The following is a 7,015-nucleotide window of genomic DNA, read 5'->3' as shown; positions in this document are numbered from 1 at the left end:
AGCATCTCTCAGTGGGAAAAGTCTTCAAAGATTAGCAGAGAAGATAACCGCTTTCATTGTGCTCTCAATGGAAAGAAGAGGGGAAAAAACATTGAAATAAAATATAACACAATACCCATTTCCTTGATTTCTATGTCTATCTCTCTGTGTAAAAAAAAAAATCAACAATAGAAACCACTGCAAATGAAACACTATTATAAGCCGAAATCATCTTGAGTTCATGTGCGGAATATATTGGCGTTTATGGCTTCTTTTCCCAAGGTGCATTTCAAAATGAAACTGAAACTTGATGGGCCAACTGTACTCCATTAAAAAAAAGAAAAGACAGAAAGGGGTTATACAGGATCCTTTCCCCCTAAGAATCTGGTAAAATTGAGTAATTTCAAAAAAGCACAGTTTTAACTATCTCTCCAACCTCAGCCTCCCCTCCCCATAAACCTAAATGTTTAAGGTCAAGCCAAAGGCAACAGATTTTATTTTTTTTATTTCTTAAATCCTTTCTTCCCCTAGATTATGAATGATGCAAAAATTTATGGAGCATACAGTTTATTACCATCTTAATGGGGCCCCTTGTTTATATCCTGCAACATATGCTCAGAATTGCTAGGAAATGGCCGTGTTTTTAAAGAAAGAATTGAGAGGCAATTAGAGGCATTAGGTTTAATTATTGTGGAAAAACTTAGGAAGAAATGACATACTTTAAAAAAAGATATGGTTTTTGTGTGAACATCCAGTGTAGCTTTGTGTATTTGAGATTTTTCATGAGGAGAAAAGTCCACAGCACTGGTTCTGTGGCTTTTGGCTATTAGGTGAATTATCAATATTTTTTATAGCAAATGAAATCAGATCATCAGGACATACCAGAGGCTCATGTACACTGTCAAACATAAGCAAGGCTCCTATATGTGCACACTTCATCAATATCAATGTAAGCAAGTCTACAGCTATACCACTCTGAACACACCCAATCTCATTTGATATCGGAAGCTAAACAGGGTTGGGCCTGGTTAATACATGGGTGAGAGACCACCTGGGAATACCAGGTGCTGTAGGCTTTTATTTTTCTTCCATCAACCTAGTCGTTTGAAAACATGCAAATGTGTGTAGATCAATAGGTACAGTTTATGCAGGAAGGTAATGGTGTTCCATGCAGTCATGCTGGCCACATGACCTTGGAGGTGTTTATGGACAATGTCGGCACTTTGGCTTAGAAATAGAGACAAGCACCACCCCCAGAGGTCATTTTGGGTGAACCAGCATCATGAACACCAAAATATACAGAGGAAGAAATTGATGAGGGCATATAATTGGCCCTCTGTATCAACGGCTTCAGTCATCCACAGCTTAACAATACTAAAACAAAAATTCCAAAAAGCACACCTTGATTTCATTTTTACAGGCTGTCCCCAAGTTACAAACAAGATAGGTTCTGTGGGTTTGTTTTTAAATTGAATTTGTGTGTTAGGTACATTTTTAAGTGTAACTCCAGCCATATACATATACATATACATATATATGAGAGAGCTTTGGATAGCATAAAGGTGTTTGTTTGGCTGTTCGTGTCCCTATTCAGAAGGTTTCACTGCACTTTCTCTCCATGTAATAATTGAAAAAATTGGCTTGTTGTGGAAACAAGGGTTGGTGATAAAACTTCAGTGGAGACACCTCTTCTCTATGGGAACTCTTTCAGGAGTGAATTTCCCTTTTGAGGGGTAGATTTCTCTCACTTCCTATTGTCTTACCCCCATTCTTAACTCTGAGATGGATGTAAGTCAGATGTTTGTAACTCGGGGACTGCCTGTATATATAAGCAAAATTGTATTGTATATAATGGAATTTGAACATTTTGAGTATTCATGGGGCAGCCTGGAACTGAACCGAGAATACCAAGGTCCTGGTGTGCTACTGGGGTTTCTGTCCCAAATATGGAAATTTAGGGGAAATTTGCAAGTACGACATCATTTTCTATACTGCCCAGGTTTTACTTGCTATGCAAGTATCTAAATACTTAGGACAAAATGCAATAGTGCAACTTAACATTTGTGTATTGAGATATCACTGTTTTTAAGCAGTTAACCTTGATGTAGTCACAGTCCCGTAGGCCAGATTCTTGTTTAATGATTTCAGTAAAATGCAAGTGTAGGAATAATATATATATAGTTGTATATGATAGTAGATTTTCAGTTGCTTGCAGGAAATGTTTGTAATGATTTCACTAGGGTCAAAGCTAACTGTACAGCACCCTATTATTTTCTTGATTAGTTTGTGGCATAAAATAAACAGTAGAAAGTTATAGTTGAATTTGAGAATCCCGTGAATATGCAAAAAGCTCTCTCTCATGGATTCCCAATATATGGAGTGAGCAGACAGAATCAAGACCAGGCTGATGACAGGTTTAGATCTTTAAGGCATTCATACAAAAGTGTGGCAGAACCATCTACATTTTATTCAGGGAGACATTTACTCTCCAGTTGTAACTTCAAAAGGTGTTTTTGAAAACCAGATCAATGACACTAAGTAAAGAGATGAATTCTTACAGTTTGTGATCTCTTGTCCTATTGTACACATCACAGGACTGGACTTATCTTGCATCCACTGCTGGAAATGGTGTGAGATTGTGGGACCGGGGGGGGGGGGTGCTATATAGCTTATAACAACTTTTGATTCTATTTTAATTGCATTCTATTGTTTTTATGCTGCTTGACATGGAAGATTGGATAGTTTTTTATGCATTTTTGTTTTTTATGCATTTGCCCTGTTTTTAATTTCTATTGTCCCATGTTGCTGTCTTGAATCCCTATATTGGGAAAAAGGATGGATAGAAATAAAGTAAATAAATAAATAATTGTATGCATGTGTGTCTGTGTTTGCGTATATGATGCTAAACTTGGAATGACAAAGTAAGCTTCCTCTCTTCATTTTCATGCAAGTTTGGTCCAATAATTTTTGCTGCCTAGAACAACGAACAAGATGACAGCGTCTTCCCATTCCATGCCTTGTGTCTTTCTCCAGCATTTCGGAATGATCTAGCACACCTGAATACATCAAATTAATGTAAGGGATGCAAGATATCCCATGCAGAGTACAACTTTCTGCTCCGTTTCTTTGCTGCCACTTTCCAGTCTCTTCAACTTTTGTTAACTGACTGATTGACTCACTCTGCATAATGGTAGACTCAGTTCTGTTTTGGTTTTTATCTTTTTTTAGTCTGAATAACCCCACAGTTGTGTATCTAGATGCTGCAGTCTTATCCATATGTCAGTGGAAGACCTACTGAAAATGAAAGCTCTCTAACAAGTGATTTGTACATTGTTCTGGAAGCATGGTGTGAATTATTCAAAAGCTCCAAGCCACCAATGTGACTTCTTTTTTACCACTTGGTACTATACTACATAGCTTCACATTGCTGAAGAGAGAACAACTGAGATGCATAAAATCCCAGTATTCATTAAGAAATAAGGAGTGCATAGATTTCAGGTGCATTTGATGTTTAACAATAGAGTTTCTTTACCTATTGAATCTATTTGTATTGTATTATATTTTTTCTTCTATACCCTACCTTTTTCCCAAACCTGGAACTCAAAACATGTTTCAAAATAAAAGGAGATTCAAATAAAACCACACAAAAATAAAACCATATAAAAGTTATTTTAAAATTTGAGTTAAACCCGTCTATAGAACTAAAATCCATTTAATACATATTCGCTCAGTGGCAAATGTTTAAACATGAGCAGAAAGAAAATAAATAGTGCCATGGCGATCATGCCACTTCTATTGTCTGGGTCATAGAAAAGGTAGGTGTATGAAAAAGGTTGCAATGAGTAAGCAATTCCAATGAGGTTTTTTTTTTTTTTTTATCATTGGCCTCCTTATGAGGTATGAGCCCTTGGCAAGTACCTAACCATTCTGATTGTGAATGCAGCCCTCTTCTCCTGATGAATTGTTTTTCAGTGTTTTAGTGTTTTTTGTTTGAGCATTTGACTATGACTCTGGGGAACTCATGGGCTGGTCCATGAGGTCACGAAGAGTTGGAAGCGACTGAATGAATAAATAACAACTGGAGAACAAGTTAAATTCCCCCCTCAGTCCTGGAAATCTATTGAGGGCCCATCCAGACAGTACCTTTCTCCCAGGAGCTTCCGCAAAAAACAGGAGAGTGGCCAGATGCCGTTCCCTGTAAGCCCTGAAGTAATCGCTACAAAAGGCAAAAACTGAGATTTCCAGATGCGGGACTATTGTGGTTTTGAGCTGAATATCTGAATCTATCCCTGTAATTGAAAATTACAGGATTTTTTTTAATCTGGGTTTTTTCCCTAGGTTTTAGATGTTTGTTCCTGATTGGTCGGTTCCTAAAACGGTGACACTTGAGTAGAAGGCAAAAACTTTGTTTATGTGCCAGAAACTTTAGGAAACATGTAGGGGGCAGTTTCTCTGGCCTGCACATAGAATGGAACTTTTGCAGTGATCCACATAACCACAGTGGCCATCTTGGGAGCCTCTAAATCTCAGAACAAAGCATCAAGTCTGGACAATGGAAGCAGAAATCCTGGGACCAACTGGTCTGTATGTGGACCTCTCCTGAAGTCACAGGATTTTTTGCCCCTCACTAAAACCTGTGATTTAGTGCTGTCCGGAAGTTCCCTGAATGAACTTGAGTGAGTCACATACTGTCAGCTCCAGAAAACCCCATGACAGAATTGCCGTAAGATGACCTGAAGGCATACAACCACATTTTTGAACAACTGTTTTTAAGTTGTTCACAACACGAGTCTTTTCTCTGGACAGACTTTACCCTGTGTAAAAATAACATCTCCATATAGTTCAGTCGAAAAGACAACTCATCAAGAAGGAGAAAAAGAACTTACCTACTACACTTATAACTTAGGAAGAAGTACATGATTTTTCCTGGAAGTGACACAAGGAACGTTCACATGTTACCTTCAACATAAGCATACAAGTTGTTGATCTATACATTCATACAGTCATTCACATGTAATGTTTTACTTTTGTATCCAGTATACAGATTGCTACTCTATACCACTACTTTTTAACTGTGGGTCTGAACCCCAAATGAGAATCCCCTTAACGCAATTTTGAGGTCACCAAAAATTTGGCAACATGAATGCTATCCATTTACACAAATATGTTAGCAACAATGTGCAGTGTTTACAATGGTTTTTGTAGTTGTGCTTGATTAAAAGAGAAATCAGTCAGTTTAGCAAGCCTTGCAAATGCCAATTTACTATCAGTAAATATTTTATTTTTATATCTATTTTATATATCTATGTTCCTGGGGTTGTGTAAAAATTTCTCCAGTAAAAAGGGGCCGCAAAAGGAAAAACATTAAGAAGCCCTGCTCTATACAGTTAAAGGCTGGTTCACATATTACACTCATCCAGAAGTTTGCAAGACTCTCCTCAATCTCTTGGGTAGATTGGTATAAGAATGAGTGACTACCTTAAATCACTCAATGACTTCCATTGTGAAGACTTTAATACTCGTCTCTCAGGTCCTTCTATGCCAACACTTTAACCACTAACCCATGCTGGTTCTCAGTTTACACACACAGTTATTTCCTCCCTTGTAGTGGGAAAATCCATTGAGTGTTGAATGTGAAAGCTAAATGCGCTCAGGACTGTATAACACAGCAATGGCATGAAAGAAAAGCACATCCCCTAATTTATGCATATCCCCCAGAAAAGGAAAGGGGAGGGGGAAATCCCACTCTGAGACCCTTTCCAAGGTGAAAGCTCACTCTCGCCACAACATTTTGCAGGTATGCCCCATGTTTCTCACTGGTTGTTTTACGCACTCAGCATTCTGTCCTAGAAAGTCTGAGTTTATGAGACATCCATTACAATTGACACATTGTTGCAGCGAGGGGTGAATAGATGCATTAGACAGATGATCTTCATTGGCTTTTATCCAAGAGAAATTAAAGAGAAGGGGGAGAAAGAAAGAGAGAGAGAGAGAGAGAGACAGCTGAATTTGATTCACATTTTCAATTAGTAAAACTTTCTTTCATTATTATAATGCCTGCTCAAATAGCAGCCACATCATGGTGACAAATCCCGTTATCATGCTTTCTTTAATTGTCTTCCAAAAAGGCTTCTATTGAAAGCATTGTCTGGGCTTGTGTATAATGCTGACAATCAAGTTCCGTTCAAAGAGACGGGTGGGGGGAGCAGAATAAAGGGGGGTCTGGCCGAGGCACATTATAATAACACATTTTTCCTTGCTGGTGGTTCTTCAGTGTGAGATTCTTGTTTTAGGTCACCGTGCTATGATGACAGATGATGTGTGCTAACAAGATCAGTCACCAAGCATTAGTGGAATTCTGATGCTTCCAGCTCTTCTCCCCCCATCCTCTCCCCTTTTGAATGTGATCCTCTTGCAGGTGTTATTTGCTCAGAAAATTATTACACAATAAACGTAGCGATTTTTTAAGGCAGAGAAGAAAGCTAACAGATGAACCCACGTGGGGCACAATGGCTTTCTCCAAAAATGAAATGTGTAAAGTGAATGTAAACAAGTAGGTGAGTCCCTTTGGAACTGGGGAACTATTACATAGTTCCTTGTAATAGGAAAAAATATTAGGGTTGTGCAATCCAATGGTTCAAAAGTTATTACAGAATTGGGGGTGGGGCACTGATGCTTCATTTCTAAACTGTTTCTAAAGTATACCTGGTGAAAATTTCATTACTATAACGAGAGTAAGGAAATTTCATTACTAGTTTGTTATAGTAATTGCACACCGGGGGGTGCTCCTGGAGCTCCTTTCTCCCTCATTTCTACAGCTATTTAGGTGAAATTTGCCACAGTGGTAGAACAGGTTTACCCCTGTTAGCCCACCAAATTTCAGAACATTTCAGATTTTGGGGAAATTTTCAAAGTTTTTATAAACAACATTTTATAATAACTACAAGAGCTATCGCCTTGAATTTTCCATACAATGACACAAGATAATAGGGGATCATTCCCTCAACTTTCTGAAATGTTCATACATCTGCTGATT

The 7,015-nt window shown here is 38.1% G+C and overlaps 1 pseudogene; it reads left to right on the top strand.

Annotated features, from left to right (window-relative positions):
• Nucleotides 1-936: 936 nt before the first annotated feature.
• On the top strand, nt 937-1,055 carry LOC132775232 (5S ribosomal RNA; annotated as a pseudogene).
• The last annotated feature ends 5,960 nt before the right edge of the window (nt 1,056-7,015 follow it).

This window comes from Anolis sagrei, chromosome 4 (genome assembly GCF_037176765.1).
Source record: "Anolis sagrei isolate rAnoSag1 chromosome 4, rAnoSag1.mat, whole genome shotgun sequence".
Taxonomy (NCBI): domain Eukaryota; kingdom Metazoa; phylum Chordata; class Lepidosauria; order Squamata; family Dactyloidae; genus Anolis; species Anolis sagrei.
Note: the sequence above shows the minus strand (reverse complement) of the source record. Positions and strands in the feature narration are given on the sequence as shown.